Genomic DNA, 19316 nt, shown 5'->3' with positions numbered 1-19316 from the left:
TTATTTCACCCAAAATATTTTTAAGTCATTAAATATGTACATGTACAAGATCTCTATCTAGAGAGATAAGATATCCTTTATAAGGATCTATATTTAGAAACTGGTATGAGTGAACACTTCAGTGTGAGAAATAGACCACATATTATTGCTTATGATCATCAATTATATTCATCCAACAGGCATTTATTGAGCATTGCCATTAGCTAAAGTAAGCATGACCAAGTCTTCATGACCAACTGAATGTGAGATTGACCTTAGGGGTGAGGATGAGGTCAAAGGGCACAGAAATTTCTAGATGTGTTGACTACAGGGAGGATGAACAGCAATTATTTCTGAAATTTTGAATTTGGGATCCTGATGTATAACTAAATTAAAACATGTTGGACATGTGCCTATAGTAAAAAGTAGGGAGTTCTTGCTTATAAATATCATTTTGGTAATAACTGATACATTAGTGATGGTTAAAGGTCAAGGAGTGGTCAATAATATTGGATGTCATGGAGAGGTCAAGCCATATAATAGATGAAAAAGGCTTTGAGATTTCAAAATTAAATATATATAAAAGTCTAGTAGATACAGTTGGAAATTATAAAACAATTTTCTTGAAACTACATGTGTCAAATCAACCCAATCCATGTCAGACAGCCCCTGTGTTCAAATCCCAAGTTTGATGCCTTTGATGTATGACATTGGTTAAAGTTATCCTTAAAAGCCTCAGAGTTTGTCATCTGTGACGTGGAGATAATACCTGCCTCCCAGTGTTTAGGGAAGAATTTTAGTAGCAAAAGAGTAAAACTTAAATTTTAAATCACAGCATAAAGATGTGTCCCATTAGATAATATAATGGGGCACATTAAATAAGATGCTTAGTACAATGTCTTTCACATAATAAATGCCAAATACTTAGCACTGATGATGATGATGGTCTTCATGTTTACAAGGACCAGGACAAAGAGACGAGCAAAGAAGGAGTCTTTGATTCGACATAGGGAAGACATTTTGAAGGACAAGTAGTCTAGATGGAGAGGTGAACTGTAGGAAGTGGTGCTTCCCATCAGTGGACAGAGCACTAGATGATCATTTGGCAGGAAGCTGACCATGGGGTTAGAAGCCTGAGATAAAGTTTGCATTCTAGTTCTATGATTCTGTGGTAGTTCTGTTCTACATAGTTCCATGATTCTGTTAGTTTCCTCAAGGCATAGGAGATAGATGAGGCAGACATAATCTGAGGAAGAAGGAGAAAAGAGACAACTTTCTTATAAGATTAAGAGAAAATTTGATGTATTATTTCACAGCAATATCAAGTCATCACCAACTGGACAGTGACAGTTTTGTGGTCAAATGCAGAATGGCAGCTATTATAGTGGACCCTTGAACATGGGATTAAGAGTGCCTAACTTTGCCCAGTGGAAAATCCAATAATAACATATAGTTGGCCCTTCATATCCAAGGTTCCTCTGTGTCCAAGGCTCCAAATCCACAGATTCAAGCAACTGTGGATTGTGTAGCATTGCATGCAGTGTTTACTATTGAAATAATCCACACATAAATACATCTGTGCAGTTCAAACGTGGTGTTGCTCAAGGGTCATCTATATTTGCTAGATATATCCCCATGCCCTTTCTGCCCACACATTAATTTTTACTAATAGCAGCCTCATTTCTTTCACAGTAATGTCAAAAAACTGTAGGAAAAGAAAAATAATTTTATCTTCAAAAATGTGTAGACCTCATAATTGTAGAAATGACTGTATGTATTTTTCCTAAAAATATAAACCTGGATTTTGAAAACAGACTATTTGGTAGATGTGTAGTAGCATTACCAAACAATTATTCCATTAAAAAAATAATTACCTATAGAAAAAATTTTAATGGCCATACCCACAGCAGATGGAAGTTCCAGGCTTGGGATAAAATCAGAGCCTCAGCTGCGACTCTACCTCAACTGAGGCAACGATGGATCTTTAACCCACAGCACCAAACTGGGTATCACACTCACACCTTCATAGCAACCCAAGCTGCTGCAGTCAGATTCTTAAGCCACTGTGCCACAGCAGGAACACCTATAGAAATTTTTTTAAGTGGAACCTTTCCAAAAAATATTTCTTTATTCTCAACTTTTGAACTCCACATAGGATTAAATTATTTAAGGTAGCCATTTCTGAAGACTTTCTTTTCACTGTTTTTAGAGCAGTGGTCATGAGTGATGGAGCCAACCCCCTTTGTTCATGTAACAGTTCATATTTCCTCTTGAGATGACTGGCTAGAACTAAAACTGAATATTCTAGCTCTAAGTCTAAGTGTTCATTACAGTCCTGGAATCACTACCACAAGCTCAAAGAACTAAAGGACACTAAACTTTAGGATAAGATTTATCATGGCATTATTCTTCTGAAGAAAGCATTTCAGATAAACCTTCTTAGTCTCTAGATGTCAGAGAGTATAGGATGCTTTGTGCAAAAATCCCTCAGAGGAGAATCCTTGGAGGAGTCCTATTTTTCTTATAGCTTATGAAACTTGAGCATACAAATTTTTCTTATACACACATAAGCTTTATTTTCTCCAGGGGAAGAACTCTTTCTAGTTAAAAACATACTAAGGAGACCTCTTCTGGATCTGATTTTCTCCCAGAATAGCTGACTTAGAAGGTGGATTTGCGGTTCACTCACATACATGCTGAATACAGTGTTGTATAGAGGTCTCCAAGGACCGTACTCCTGTGTTCTTTTTTATTTGTTTTGCTTTATTTTATTTTTTATGATTTTTATTTTTTCCATTATAGTTGCTTTGCAGTGTTCTGTCAATTTCTACTGTACAGCAAAGTGACCCAGTCATATATATATATATTATCTCATATTGTGTTATAAATAAGGAATAAAATCACCAGGATAACTAGGGTCTTCTAGGGCTATCTCAATCATGCCCTATATCTTGAGTTGTAATTGTGAGAAGTGCATCAAAGCAACTCCTTACTTGTGTACAGATGAGGGGAAGGTTCCCTTTTTCCTTGCAGAATAAACAAGGGCCATGTAGCAACAAGTTATCAGCTTGGAATTCTTGGATTTAACATTTATTCTGTCTAGTCTTATGTGGTATTATTAGACATTGACTGGCAATGTTTCGTAATTCTACTGAGGCATAAATTTGCCTTGAACATGCTATAGGAACAGAAAGTTTCAATGAACTAGTGAGCAAATGAATGAGTCTATTGACTACTTAGCATCCATGTCTCAAGGCACATTTGTTGTCTTCCTTCTTGGACATATTTAAAATAACTGGAATAAAGTTATTATTTTATAATACAAACTTTGTTTAGTTATGAAATCTGGTCATGAAGTAAGAAAAATGATGGTTTGGTTTGAAATTGAGTTAAATGCATGCTCACTGTAATGGAAGTATGATTGGATCATATTTTGGATTTCATCCAAGTTTTTTTCATACCTGTGAATTTAAAGATTTGCCAAGGCCCCCATCTTCAGAAATATCTCTCGTGGATACAAGGGGTTAACTGTATATCTTAGAAAAGTGTAAAATGTATTAAGGCGCACAGTAAGGAGTTTGAGGATGAGAAATATAATTTAGTTTCAACTTTTTAGGAAAAGTGTTCAAGGCAATGTCTCTTTTTCCAGTGTTTAATTTTTTAAAATATTTATTTGGAGGGCATAAACATTATCAAAAACTCTTCTATCAGATCATCTTAAATGTTACCCTACATTTCCCCATTTTAGTCAATAAAACTCACTTAAACTTAGTAATATAAACTTATCCTGAACATTAATTTCTAACAAGAATTTTAGTATAAAATACTATCATTTGATAAAGAATTATTTCATAATAAAGAAAATGTGATGACTTTTTCTTATCAGCGTTAACTTCTGATTTGTTGTAAAATACTTCCGTGGTTCCTCATTGCCTTCAGGATAAAGTCCATACTCCTTCCCGTAGCCTGTAAGCCCTTTCATTGCCTTCCACTAGACCTTACTTCAAACTACATACCCCAGTTCACATTTCTCCCAGAACCAGTCATACTGAACTATTTGTAGGTCTGAGACCTTCTGGGCCTTAGTTTATGATGCCTTCTCTGTCTGAAACCCTATATTCAGCCCTTTGACCTTTACAGCTTGCCTCAGGAACATGTTTCTAAAACGTCCAAGAACTTCCCCAGTTCTGCACTTGCTGTCTGTCAATACACTTTCCCAAGTACCTTGTGTTTCTATTAATTACTGTAGTTTTGATGCTGCATCATAATTGTCTGCTTGTCAGTTTTCCTCATCAGTTTTCCTCATTCACTCATTCAGTCATTCCACAAATATTTAATAAGTATTAAGCATAAGGCAATCACTGTTCAAGGCACTGAGGATAAACAATGAACAAAAAACTACCAGTTATCATGGAGCTCAGCTTCTAGTGGGGGCACAAAAAGACAATGATACATAAACATACAGTAAAATGCCAGGAAATCATAAGTTGCTATAAAAAAAAAAAAACAGGGTGAGGTAAACAGGGAATAATTTAGTTCTGCTGGGGAAAGTGGTTGCCTTTAGAAAGAAAGTGGTTTGTCCCAAGGGACCTGGAAGGGTTTTTGTTGTTGTCGTTGTTGTTGTTTGTTTTTGTTTTTAATTGAAGTATAATTGATTTACAGTATCATGTTTCAGGTGTACAAGTGTATAGCACAGTAAGGAGTTTGAGGATGAGAAATATAATTTAGTTTCAGTGATTAAATTTTATATATATATATTATATATATTTCAGATTCTTTTCCTTTATAGGTTATTACAAAATATTGAGCATAATTCCCTGTGCTATACAGTAGGTCCTTGTTGATTATTAACCTTATATATAGTAGTGTGTATATTAATCCCAACCTCTTAATTTATCCCTCTCCCCCTCTTTCTCCTTTGGTAACCTTAAGTTTGTTTTCTATGTCTTTAAATCTATTTCTGTTTGGTAAATAAGTTCCTTTACATGTTTTTTTTTAGATTCCACATATAAGTGGTATTAGTGATATTTGTCCTTCTCTGTCTGTTTTACTTCACTTAGTGTGATAATCTCTAGGTCCATCCATATTTATGCACATAGCATTATTTTATCTTTTTTTATATATAATGATTTTTATTTTTTCTGTTATAGTTGGTTTACAGTGTTCTGTCAATTTTCTACTGTACAGCATGGTAACCCAGTTACACATACATGTATACATTATTTTTTTTCACATTACCATGCTCCATCATAAGTGACTAGACATAGTTCCCAGTGCTTCTTTTTTATGGCCAAGTAATAATCAGCAATACCGTACTATTTGCAGTTCCCAAACCTTTTGGGTATTTTGTTTATTTGTGTGTGCATGTATGTGTATTTGACATAGATTTGAAATAAGCAAGAGAACAAACAATACTGGTATTTAAATGAAGTTGTGTTCTAGGCAGAGGAAATTATATGTGTAAAGACCATGAAACATAAATATTTTGGCATATTTGGGACAACAGCAAGGAGGACAGAGTACAAGCTGGCCCTTGTGCACTGTGTGAGGGAGAGAGGAGTAGGAGACAGTATTAGAGAGGTGTCATGGAAATGTTCAAGTAGAACAATGGTTCTTTTTTTTTTTTTTTTTTTTTTTGTCTTTTTGCTATTTCTTTGGGCCGCTCCCGCGGCATATGGAGGTTCCCAGGCTAGGGGTCCAATCGGAGATGTAGCCACCGGCCTACACCAGAGCCACAGCAACTCGGGATCCGAGCCGCGTCTGCAACCTACACCACAGCTCACGGCAACGCCGGATCGTTAACCCACTGAGCAGGGGCAGGGACCGAACCCGCAACCTCATGGTTCCTAGTCGGATTCGTTAACCACTGCGCCACGACGGGAACTCCAGAGCAATGGTTCTTAACAAGGCTGGACATTAGGAACAACTGGGAGCTTTTAAATATATGGGACAGTCGAGTCTTTTCCCGAGAGATTGTAACTTTAATGACTTGGCATAGAGCCCAGATATTGGTATTTGTTATTGTTTTTATTTTGTTTTTCTCCTATCAGCTTTTTTTTTGTTTTGTTTTTGAGATTTAACAAACTTTGAACTTTAGAATAGTTCAAGGTTTATGGAAAAGTAGCAAAAGTAGTCCAGAGAGCTTCTGCATCCCCCCCTCCAATTTCCTGTACTGTTGTTAACTGACATTTCACACTACCATGGCACATTTCATACAACCAGGAAACCAACATTAACTAAATCAACTCTGCACTTCTTAGACTTCACTTCTTTTTCAACTGATGTCTTTTTCTATTATAGGATTAGATCCAGGATTCCATTTAACATTACATTTAGTTAAATCATGCCTCCAATAGTTATCTTTAGTCTGTGACACTTTCTTAGGCTGGCTGTCTGGCTTTCCATCTTTCTTTCTTTTTCTTTCTTTCTTTCTTTCTTTCTTTCTTTCTTTCTTTCTTTCTTTCTTTCTTTCTTTCTTTCTTTCTTCCTTCCTTCCTTCCTTCCTTCCTTCCTTCCTTCCTTCCTTCCTTTCTTCCTTCCTTCCTTCCTTCCTTCTTTCCTTTCTTTCTTTCCTCTTGTCCTTGTCAGTTTTGAGAAGTATTGTTCAGGTGCTTGGGACAGTGCCTCTGATGTTTTCCTCATGATTACCCTTGAAGTTAGAGGTTTGGGGGAGGAGTTCTCCAGAGTTGAAGTATCTGTCGCATCATATTATATCAAGTATGTGCTATCAACATGACCCAATGGCTTTCACTGATGATGTCCTCTTGATCACTGGGCCAAGATAGAGTTTCCTGGGTTCTGCGCTGCAAAGTTTCCCCCTGCCACTTTTTCCTATTCTCTTGTTTTGGCAGTAAATCACAAAGCACAACCCACACTCAAGCATGGTTGCAGGTGGATATAAGATCCATGTTTTGGAAGGGGTGAGCATTGATACTTTTAAACAGATCCCATGGAATTCTAATGTGTAGCTGATGGGCATTTTAGGCTACTTTAGGATTTTTGACCCACATTCTGAATGAAATGGGAAGGCCTTAAGTTTGAACAACTGAGTGATATGATCTGACTTATGATTTCAAAGAATTTATCTAGCTTTTTAATGGACTGTGGGAGCCAGGACAGAAGCAGAGAGATTGGTTGAAAGGTTATTATAGTAATTCACGTGAAGAGATGATGGTATTTGGGACCAGGACAGCTATGAGCTACTTCTACCAAAAGGGACCATGATTTCTTTGCATCTTCAGAATATAGTACATATAATAGATGCTCAATACATGTTGCATGATTGATTGTAAAACAGATGGTTTTACAATATCTCTCTTTGGGAGACAGTATAGCTCAAAGGGTAGTAAAGTAAAAAGTCTGGGAAGGTTCTAGAACATAACATGGCCTGGATCATTTACAACCAGTTGAACAACTGAAAACTTACATTCCTTATCTATAAGATGTAAATAACAATCCTTTACAGGGTTATTAGTAGCCTACTAAAAATAATCAAATATAGGGGATATGTTTATATTGCTGTGATTCCCCAAGCCTTACATGCACCCAGTGATAAAAGCAGTGATAAAGAGGCTAAGATCTGAGGTCCTACAGCCTTGGTTCTTATCCCAGCATTGGCGCTTACTACTTTGGTCAAATTATGTCACCTCTATAGGTCTCAGTTTCTTCACCTTGGAAATGAAAATAATAGCTCCTATCTCATAATGTTGCTGTGAAAGTCAAAAGACATAGAAAGTGCTTAGAATGATTCCTGGCATATAATACATTCCCAGTATGCAAGCTACTGCTGTTGCTATATTATATGTAAAGTATGTATTTCATATTCTCGGAAAATTTTCTCAATACTAACGTTAATACTTAATATAGTGTATTAATATTCACTTAATACTGTCTATTTGCTCCTCCAGAGCCATTCGTCATCCTGTTTTGGGTCTGGACGGCTGAACTGTATGGACTGTATCAGGATGGTGCCCAGTTGAGAGGCAATTGCAGGACATCACAAGGCGAAAGGAGAATAACGGTAGGATATCAATCCCCCCAGCACCCTCCTGCCCTAGTGTCGGGTTGACATTGTCTGTGTTTTTCCGATGGAAAGCCTCGGCTCCTGGCCAGAAGCCTTCCCTACAACTCTCTTTTCACTTCCAGTTATCACTTTTTTTTTTTTTTTTTTTTTTTTTTTTTTTTTGCTCTTAAAGACCACAGGGTGGCAAAAACTCTCCCTCATTCCTAGCCCAGGGCACTGTCTCTTTTCCCATTTATCTGTTCACATTCTAGTAAGTAGTCCCTTCCTGGGAATCTTCAATTACCTAGTTGGCTGTGCATCGATTTCCTGTTGGAAACCTGACTAATACATCTGGAAATAGGTATTATTCCCATTTTGCAAGTGGTGACACTGAGGCTTTAAAAGACTCTACTCAGGATAATAAAAATAGCAAAAATTTCAATCTAGATTGCCATGAATGTGTAAATTTGAGCAAATTACTTGAACTAATTTTTTTTTTTTTTTGCAGTATGAATCATACAAACTATTTTTAGCTGTGTAACTTTGGGCAAGTTATCTAAACTCTCTAAGGCTCAGTATTCCCTCCTAGCACATAGGACTTCTGTATTATAGATGGTATTGCATTTAAAATAATCATTATAATACCAGCTACAGAGCTGTTAATAAACATATTAGTGTTGTGTTCCAGGAAGTCCCTACAAGTCATAGTCTTTGGTAAAATTTTGGATATAGTTTGGCAATTTCTGACTGAACAGCAATGGTCTCTCTGAAGGCTAAACATTCTCATTTATGTTACTTTGTAAGTACATCTTTTATATACTCTTATCAAATAAAATCCTTGTAGGTTTTCCTTTGTTGTTTTAGTCTTTGTTTTATTTTTGCAAATTTAATCTATAGAATTATGCTTCCAAGATGTCCTTCTACTGCATATTTCACAGTTGTATACTTAAACATGATGAAAACAAAATCTTCCTGTTAGCCTTCTAATTTAAAAAGTATCTTGGCAGGTTGGTCTAGTGTAGAAAGATTTCATAAAATGACATTTAAAAATGATTATAGCAATCATTGATACTAAATCTCCCCTTTAGACAGCTTTTTCCTATTGGTGTATTTGGTAATTGCTTATCTGACACCATGGGACAGATTTAATTCAAAGCTATTTCTGAAAGCTTCTCAGAAGATGGAAAGCAGCCTTTCTGAATAGCATTTGGTTTGAAATAACTGTTTTCACACTGAGGATTTTCAGTTATTATCAGAAATCATTTATAATCCAATTGGCAACAGAAGTGGCGTTTGACTGCTATATTGAATCTGACGTTTTGTCCAACAAGTATACTGATTGGAATATGTCAGCTCTAGGTACACTACAGTTTTGTTACATTTAAAATAACTGTCACTTGGAGATTTCATTACAGAGTGGTGCACTGGGCCTAATCCTACCGGGAAAAAAATAAATTGCTTATTAAAAAAATTTTTAGGCTGTTAGACTGCTAATTCAAAAAAATGAAAAAGTTTTTTGTGTCAAAGGATTTATTGCCATGAATTTTAGAGTTGAAAAAGAGGGTAGAAAGCAAGCTAACTGGCTATCCACATGCAGCAAATATTCTTCATAATTTATTTAAACATCCCAATGGTCTTGCAAGGCAAGAATTACCTCCAGTTCACTGAGGTTCATACAGATAAGTATCTGACTGTGAATAATCTATCTTGGAAGTGATGGATTTGGGTCTCAAGTGTAGGCTTCTCTGATTTCCAAGTCCAGGCTTAATCCATCCCATCTAATCACCAGTTCTGTGTTGTCAGTGCAGAAATTTATTAGAGAATGGCTTTTTTAAAATTACCAAAATCCTCGTGTTACCTTATAGTTAGACAACTTTCTCAACTACTAACTGATCTCAAGGCTTTCTCTTTCCATTCTATTGCTCTGCTCTCAATTTAAGGTGTTATCATCTCTTAACTGGATTGTTGTAAAAAACTATTTTAGCTTGTCTTCCTGAGGCTGTTTTTGTCCACTGAAATATATCATCTATATTTATATTTTAAACATGAAGACCTGATTATTAATCCCTATTAACCTTCCATGGCTCCTTATCACCAATGAGATAAAGTCAGTGTTCCCAGTATCATGTTCAAGGCCTTGCACAATCTAGCCACTGCCTACATATTCAGAAAGTAATTTCTTATACCCTCTGTTCTAGGCATATGAGATTTCCCTAAATCCACAATGCTTTTCTATGCCTCCCAGGTTGTATATGTTTCCCTCAACACTCACCCCTATCTTACCTGGAAAATATTTATCTTTTAAGGGCTTCGTCAAAATTACCCTTTCAATGAAGTCTTCCTTGGGCTTTCTGAATGGTTGTATGCCCAAATTATTATTTCTATTTATAAGAATAACATTGTACTAGAGGGGTATTTTTTTGGTTCTGGGGGTTGTTTTTGTTTTTGTCGTTTTGTTGCATTCTGCATAGCAGATTCTGAGCTCTTTACAAGCAGGGACTGTGTTTCTGTGTTCAGTAATTATATTTTGTGAAGTAGTGATTCACAGTAATTATTTGTGAAATCTGTTGAAACCTTTAGAGTTAGTTCCCTATTTTTAAGCAAACATCTTAAAAAGTAGCGATTCAGGGATCTAATTCATTTTATCGATGCTTCAGAGACATTTCCAATTGACCTTCCTCTTGGGATCTTCCAAACTGGCCAGGGTGTGCCTTAAAAGTGAAAATTTCTGCTCACGCTAGTAAACATTGGGGAGAGGGCTCAAGACCAGCAAGAAGAAAAATCTAAGAAGAGAGCAAAAAGAGAAAGCAGCACAAATAGAATAAGCTCAGGTGTCACAGAGCTGAAAGAGGTAGAAGCCAGATAAGAAGTACGTACGTAGCTTCAGAGCAACTCAGAGGTGCATTTTGATTTCCTGAGCATTAAGGGAGGCTCATGGGTTAAGAAAATTGGGGGCAGATAGAATCAACTAAGGAAGCATCAGCAAAAGTTACAGCCTGTTAGGGCTCACAGCTGTGTTCTTCCACATCTCCATTTAGCATTGAGAAACTCCGCTAATTATAATCAAGGGCATATCACTCCCATCTCTTCTGTCACTCTTGTTAGTAAACAGATTATTTGTGAAGGAAAAAGACAAATGAGTTTGGGAAGCAACAGACATTTGAAATTGTCTGAACAAACCTAAACAGAAATTTCAGGCAAATAATAGTGTCTTTTTTCTTCACCAGTAAGATCCCTTGCAACAAGTTTCCTTGTCTCTGTGTCTCTGGTAGGTGATATTGACAAGCCAAGGGATGTAAATAGCAAACTGGAAAGGAAAGAGAAGCAAGCAATGTGTGTACGCATCAGATCAACACTAGGTGGGATAATCAGATCCTTTATAATTGAAAGTTGACTGTAGGCACATTAAACAATGAGTTAATTCAACAGAAAATTGGATTGCCTATGTTTTTCTGAGCATGTGTGAAAAATGGTGTGAGAACTAACACTTGATGAGGTATGACAACGTTGTACCCATAAGTGCAGTCAGACCACCAATGTCTCCTAACCAGTCTTCATATAAGCTTGCACTGTCCACTGTGTCTATTTAAATGTAAATTAAATTAATTAAAATTATAAAAAATAAAAGATTATTTTCTCTGTCACACTGGCCACATTTCAACTACTCAATAGCCACATGTAGCTAATGTTGAATGGCAGAGTGTAAAGCATTTCCATCACCACATGAGTTTTTATGGGAAAGCTCTGCAAGCCTCTTAATTTGCCCTAAACATCCCCACCCAGTTAAGCCTACTTATGCATCATTTTATCATATCACTGGTCTAGACTCAGTGGTTCTGAAACTTGAATATTCAACAGAGTCACCTTGGGGGCTTGGAAATATAAGAATTGCTGAATCCAAACCCCAAGATTTAATAAGTCAAGTTTGGGCCCAAGAGCTTGCATTTTTCTAACAAGTTTGAAAATCACTGGTATAGGGGAAAGGGAAGTAAAATGGATATACAGTTGACCATTGAACAAAATGTTTGAACTGCACGGGTCCACTTACATGTGATTTTTTTTTTCAATATTAAATCATACAGTAGTCACAATCTGCAGTTGGTTGAATCCACAGAATCACAAATCAGATGTGGAGAAACCTCCAATACAAGGACCAAGTATAAGTTACACATGGTTTTTTGACTGTGCAGAGTGTTTGTACACCCAACCCCTTTGCTCTTCAGGGGTCAGCTGTATTTCTTTCCTGCTCTCAAAGGAGTAGCGTAAGTATCACCTGGGAGCTTAGGAGAAATGCAGAATTTTGAGCCCATCTCAGACTCCTGAATCAGAGATTTTTTTTTGTTGTTGTTGTTCTTTTTATGGCCACACCTGCATATGGAAGTTCCTGGGCTGGGGGTCAAATAGGAGCTGCAGCTGTAGGCCAGTGCCAAAGCCACAGCAATGCCAGATCCGAGCTGCATCTGCAACCTACATTGCAGCTAGTGACAACACTGGATCCTTAACTCACTGAGCGAGGCCAGGGCTCAATCCTGCACCCTCATAGATACTAGTCAGGTTCTTAACACACTGAGTCACAATGGGAACTCCTAGAGACTGCGTTTTAACAAGATCCCCAAGTGACTTGAACTTGATTAATTTTTAGAAGCATTGTTATATACTATTCAAAGTAAAATTGCTCTTTTTAGAAAAGTTTTATTGAAGTATAGTTGATTTACAATGTTCTGATAATTTCTGCTATACAACAAAGTGATTCAGTTATACACACACCCATTCTTTTTCAGATTCTTTTCGCATGTAGATTATCACAGAACACTGGGTAAAGTTCTCTGTGAAAATTGCTCTTAAATGTCTGTTTGAATTAATTAGTATGGGGACAGATGGATAAAGAAATAAGTGAGTGAACAGTAAAGCAGATTCCCCAACTGCCTACCTACCAGAAGACAAAAAGTGGTCCTTCTAAAATGACTAGAAGTCATTTTAGCGATTGTGAAGACGGTGGCTTGTCATATAGTGGCTGCAAGGAATCTTCCTATTGGTTCTTCAGCAACTGAGTCTCTGCTTACTTAACCAAGAAATCCTGTACTTTCTTCCTCCGCCCCTTTCCAAGTGACCTCATCTTAACATTTTGTGGCTTCACTATCAGCACTCTGTCATTTGTGTCAAAGTCTGAAATAGGAGGCTGGCTGGAGTACAGAGAAACACAACACAGTGTAGATTTAGTGATGAACTGGCTCTGGGCCAGAAGGGTAGCAGGTAAGTTTCAAGAGTTGCAGCTGAAAAAGAAAGAAAAGCTTTCAGAAAGCTTAGAGCCAAGTCAAAACATGCCATATATGATTTTCTTTTGGCAAATAGGCTGTAAAATAAGAGTAGACCAAATTCCCCAGGTAATAGTAATTGACCTATAAATGTCATTATTGATAGATTGTGTTTCTGGAAACATTGTTCTAGAGCTAAAGTGCTCATATGAGTCTCAGAAAGGAATTTAGTCAAGCTGTGAAAGTCTCTCTTTCTCTTCTCCCCATTACTGATTTCCATTTTCCATTTTTCTCTTGGGGAGAGGGCAACATTTTTTTTTTTTTTAGGCAAACCACATACCCAAGCAATCACAAATACATCTTCTAGAAGACCAAAATTTTCTTCAAAGAAGTTGTTTTTGAAAGGCCATTACCTTTCATTTCTCCATGGAGCCATTTCACACCCACATTGAATCATTTCATAGAAAGATTGATAGAGTTCACATTAAGATTTGCTTTTTTAACCTGACAACTTTAGGAAGAGTTGATATTTCATTTTAATAAAATGGATATTGTCTGGAGAGGCAGAGTCTGAATTTCAGGAAGCAATGCTGTATATGTGTTACCTCCTGCAACATGGCTTGAGGAACATTCCTTTAGTGTTCTGTTGCCTCCTCTTCTGCTTCTGTAAAATAGGATTAACAGAATTATCGATCTGTCTCCCAGATGTCTATTTAGATTTAAATAGAACACATGTATCATAACCAAAAAAAAAAAATCCCATGCCTTTAGCTATGCAATATAGATACATTTCTGTAATCATCATTTCATTTAATTTAAATTTTATTTTATTTTTGGTATGAGCTATAGAACCAGTTTCCACATTCTAAATGCTCGATTAAAGCAAATAGTGGTTTTGGTCTGAAATCAGCCAGTTGCACACATTAGTAGCTTTAGAATAAAGAACAAATTAACAATTCTAGATATCTCTTGGTTTGTGCATGGTGAAAAATGTTTCTTACCCAAACCCAGATGAGAAATTCTCCTTCCTCTCCCTGTCGTATTTTCTACTGGTAAATTGCTGAATCACTGTGTGTGGCAGCCAAGTTCAACTCTTGAGCATGCCTCTTAGAGAACTGTCAGGGTACCCAAGGTCCCTCTGCTATTTCTGGATGACAGGAGTAGAAGAGGAGCCTGACAGCATACTCTAAACAGCTGTGCACATGCTTGTGCATGTGTGTGTGTGTGAGAGAGAGAGAGAGAGAGAGAGAGAAAGATTGAGAAATGATTTCTTTCCCCCTTATTAAGGCTGGTAGACTCTGTATTTCAGAATGTTTATGCAAATCACAGCCTATACAATTTGAGTATAGGGAATATAGAGATCTTAAGAAATTTTGTAATGTGACTTTAGCTTGAAGTGTGATCAAGTGTAGATAGTCCTGGCTATGAGTCAAGAGAGTTGAGTCCTGGCTCACTGAAATACATATATAAGTCACTTTCTAAGACCAGTATTGGAAAAAAAAATTGATAACTAAGATCTTCTCTCTCTCATTTTGAATATAAACCATAAACTGCAGATTAACTCTACTTCCTTTAGTTCTAATTGGGAATAGATGCAACATTTTGGTAATAATGTTTTATTGGTTTCCAGTTCTGTTACCATCTTTGGCTTGCTCAAATTAGGAACAAGTCTGTTTACTCCATCTTTGAGAAAGTCTTTTGTAACCCCTTAATTATTATCCATTAGAATGAGACATAATAACACAGTAAAGGGCTGAGGATCACTCAGTAAAACTGCAGATTACTTCACAGATCAAGAGTATTAGCTCCATGAGAGAAGGAACTAACTTAAGCGCTGGAAAAGGCCTGCCTGGATTTGATTGAATACTTTACTAATAATGTGAAACTGAGCATGTGATGCAAATTTTCTGAGTATTAGTTTCTTCCTCCCTAATAGAAGAAGAATAATAGTACCTACACCAAAGGGTCATTGTGAGAATGAAATGATGTAAAACACAAAGTTTTCAGTGTGGTACTTCATGTGTAGTAAATGTGAATTTGAACTGGAATACAGTCTATAAGGGTTTGTCCAATTTATTTACTTACATTGAAATACCATATAGTTAAATACTTCTTAAAACACTTGCCACCTGGGTCTAAAAATCTCTTGATTATGCAGAACTATTTTTTATATTTTATTTGTTATAATGAATTTTTACTAACATCTATTTGAATTTACAATGTTGGTCTTTATTTTAGTTACTGTTTATTACTATTTCTTTTAAATTATCTGTTGCAATCTTTAAACCTTTTCAGTGTCACTAATATGTCATCAACCTTCCTAATCCTCTGATCTCAGTCGGAATATATGACTGCTTTTAAAAAAACAGATTCCTGAAGAAGGTACTATTTCTAACCATAAAGCCCTCTCTTCTTCAAGCTGAATGAATATCATAATTTAGGTATGGAAAATTTATTTTTAAAAAGAAATAATAAAGTGTTGCAAGAAAACTTTGACAATAAGAAGGCAAGGCAATTTTCTGAATTATTTAGGGAGAAAAATCCATTTTTTAAATTAAGTTATATGAAGGCTCCATGTTTAAATATGCTTCATCTAATAGTTTTGAATATCCAGTTTACTTATTGAAGTAAAAATTCTTGAACTTTGGGAAAATTTTGCAAATGTTAGAGTAATTGACTGGCATGTTCTTAACTTCCTTCTGTGTTCTTTTCCTATCCCTATAGTATATAAAATTTCAAGATGTTATAGTTGATTTATCTGGAATATCTCTTCAATCTCTTAAAATCTCCAGAGGCCATTGCAGACAACAGGCTGATTTTATGTTGTGAAAATTTGTAGATTTTATATCTTTGGAAGGAATTATGTTATTTTTCTCTCAATCTCAGATTATACTCAACACATTCTGTTACTTGGTGCCTATACACTCAAGGCAGAATAAGAGTTTATTACTATCATGGTTATGGTAACTGTTACTATACTCAAGAAAAACCTGTGGAAAATTAATAAGGTTTTTGACTGTGGAATTTCAAAGTATCTGTTGAAATAAGAAAGAAACAATTTTTCATATCTAGGAATTTATTCAGAAAATTCATGTTTCAAGTTATATCTATAGTGATTTTCAGGATGGTGTGATGATTGTAGAGAAAAACTGTAAAGAAGGTAAATGACTATGTCAGGAAGCTGGCTAAGTATCAACTATATCGTGATGACCACTCATCATATAATGCCTCAGGTTAAACGTAGAAACAGTAAAATGAGAAATGGATGGGAAAAAGACAAATGAGTTTATCATTAAAAGTATAAGTGCCAAAGGGACTAGATGCTTGTTTTGCCTGCATAGTTTTTCTCTTTTCTAATATAAGGATTTAATGCTATAAATATCCCTCGCAACACTGCATTTCACAAATTTTAATATGTTGTATAGTCATTTTCATTCAGTTCTGTGTATTTTTAACTTTCCTTTGAGACTTCCTTTCTGTCCCATGAATTGTTTAGAAGCACGATGTTTAGTTTCCAAGTGTTTGAAGATTTTTTGTTGTGTTTCCATTATTGATTTCTAGCTTGCTTCCATTATTATTAAAGAACATACTTTTTATGACTTCATTTCTCTTAAACTGGTTTATGTTTAGTTTATGACCCAAGATACTTTTCACATCAATTAATGTTCCATGTACACGTGAAGAGAATGTGTATTCTGCTATTTTGGAGTGAAATATGCTATAAATGCCATTTAGATCCTATTGGTTGATAGTGTTGTTCCATTCTTCCTTATCTTTGCTAATATTATATTTAGAGTGGGGTGTTGATTGTGGATTTGACTATTTCACTTTTCAGTTCTAACAACTTATTTAAATGTATTCCGAAGCTCTTGTTTAGTGCTATGTTTTCCTGGTAGTTTGAGTCTTTTATCATTATGCACTGTCCCTCTTTTTATCATGTAATTTTCTTTGCTCTGACTCTCTTGTCTGATATTAATATAGTTTCCCTCTCTATTAACATTGCCATGGTACTTCTATTCTATTCTACTTTCAACCTACTTTGATGCAAATCAAAACTACATTGAGGTGCCACCTCACACCAGTCAGAATGGCCATCATTAGTAATATTACAAATAACAAATGGTAGAAGAGGGTTTGGAGCAAAGGGAACTCTCCTGAACTGTTAGTGGGAATGTAAATTGGTACAACCACTATGGGAAACAGTATGGAGGTACCTTAAAAAACTAAATATAGAACTACCATATGATCCAGCAATTCCACTCTTGGGCATATATCCAGACAGAACTTTCATTGAAAAAGTTTTCATGAAAACTTTCATTTTGGCACTATTCACAATAGCCAAGACATGGAAACAACCTAAATGTCCATCGACAGATGAATGGATTAAGATGTGACACATATAGACAATGGAATACTACTCAGCCATAAAAAGAACAAAATGATGCCATTTGTAGCAACATGGATGAAGCTAGACTCTCATACTAAGTAATTTAAGTAAATCAGAAGGCAAAAGACAAATACCATATGATTTCACTTATGTCTGGAATCTAATATATCACACAAATAAACCTATCTGAAGAAAAGCAGCAAACTCATGGACATGGAGAATAGACTTGTGGTTGCCAAGAGAGAGGGGGAGGGAGGGGATGGGACTGGGAGTTTGGGGTTAGTAGATGCAAACTATTGCATTTGAAATGGATAAGCAATGAGATTCTGCTATACAGCCAAGGAACTGTATCTGTATATGATGGAACATAATGGAGGATAATGTGAAAAAAATAATGTATCTATATATGTATGACTAGGTTACTTTGCTGTACAGGAGAACTTGACAGAACATTGTGAATCAACTATAATATTTTTTAAATGAGATTTTAAAAATTAAAAAAATAAAGCAAGTTTGGCTTTTTCTTTGTCTTTGGTTTTCAGAAGTCTAATTGTCATGTCTTGGCATGGAATTATTTGATTTTATCCTACTTAGGGTTTACTCAGCTTCTTGAATCTGTGTGTTCATGTCTTTTATCAAATTTAGGTAATTTTCAGTCATTATTTCTTCAATTACTTTTCAGCCCCACATTCTTTCCTCTCTCCCTCTTGGGACTCTGATAACATAAATGTTAGATCTTTGTTATTGTTTCACAGCTCTCTCTGTGTGTGTGTGTGTGTGTGTGTGTGTGTTTATTTCAATTTCCTTGCTTACTGTTGTTCAGATTGAATAAATTCTACTGATTTGTCTTGAAGATCACTGTTCATTTTTGTTTTCATATCTATTCTACTATTGAGCCTATCCAGTAAGATTTTTTTAAAATTTTTGTTATTTTACTCTTTTAGTTCTATAATTTCCATTAAAAAATAAGTCCTATTTCTTTTATGAAGTCTTCTATTTTTCTTTTTTATTCAGGGAGTTTGTAATTTCTTAATGAAGAAATTGTATGGTAGATGCTTTAAAATCCTTTTTTCAGATAGTTGCAATATCTGATTCCTTTTGTTTTGGGCCTCAGAGATCACATTTCTTCTGGTCTGTCCTCCAGCCACCTGTGTTGGTGAGCTTTCAACTCTGTCCCTGCAGTGCCACTGAGAAAGTGAGGTATCTACTTGGGATGCCTTCTGCCACTAGGTGGAGGGGCAGGAGTGGCCTAAAATTGTGAATTCTGGACTGTCTTCTACTGTCCAGTGGAGAGCCTGTATAGATCTTCTGTTGCTGCTAGAGGGAGGGGCACGGAGACACTGGGCATCTTTGCTTTCTGCCAGTGAGTAGAGGGTAAGGAGATGCCTGCCTTATCTTCTGCTGCTGGTTGGAAGGCTGGGGTTGCCAGGTCCAGGGAGCTTTCTGTATTGGATAACAGATCCAGGGATGCTGGCCCTAAGCTTCCTTCTTCATCTGGGTGGAGGGCCTGAAGACACTGGGCCTGCTGGCCCCATTGATGTGAATGAAAGAGCTTCTTGCCACCAGTGAGTATAGGAAAAGGAGTGGGTACATATAATTTAATACCACTGATTAAGTTTTTTCTTTGTTGGTAAATCCTAGATTAATTTTTTTAGTGCTATTTGTGGCTCAACCTTCTATTTGTTAGGACGAC

The 19316-nt window shown here is 36.1% G+C and overlaps 2 long non-coding RNA genes across 3 annotated transcripts in view; one reads left to right on the top strand and one right to left on the bottom strand.

Moving 5' to 3' along the window:
* LOC146397543 (uncharacterized) overlaps window positions 1–19316 on the top strand; it is a 219667-nt gene that overhangs the window by 159415 nt on the left and 40936 nt on the right. Inside the window, exon 3 of the long non-coding RNA XR_014824205.1 lies at window positions 7887–7999. This is a non-coding gene — a long non-coding RNA (uncharacterized LOC146397543). The remainder of the gene's footprint in view (window positions 1–7886; window positions 8000–19316) is intronic.
* On the bottom strand, window positions 12654–14376 carry LOC100511157 (uncharacterized). 2 transcript variants are annotated; one of them, XR_306991.4, is made up of 3 exons: window positions 14238–14376; window positions 13650–13900; window positions 12654–13254 (listed from the first exon to the last, which is right to left on the bottom strand). It is a non-coding gene; the product is annotated as an uncharacterized LOC100511157 (long non-coding RNA). The 2 variants fall into 2 exon arrangements; XR_002338143.2 differs by having other exon boundaries at window positions 13842–13900.

Source organism: Sus scrofa, chromosome 13, assembly GCF_054392235.1.
Source record: "Sus scrofa isolate SSC_HxYL_T2T_F1_AM1 chromosome 13, Sscrofa_HxYL_maternal_Yorkshire_Landrace_v2.0, whole genome shotgun sequence".
NCBI classification, from domain to species: Eukaryota; Metazoa; Chordata; class Mammalia; order Artiodactyla; family Suidae; genus Sus; species Sus scrofa.
The sequence above is the reverse complement of the archived record's forward strand: the minus strand, read 5'-3'. Positions and strand labels throughout refer to the sequence as shown.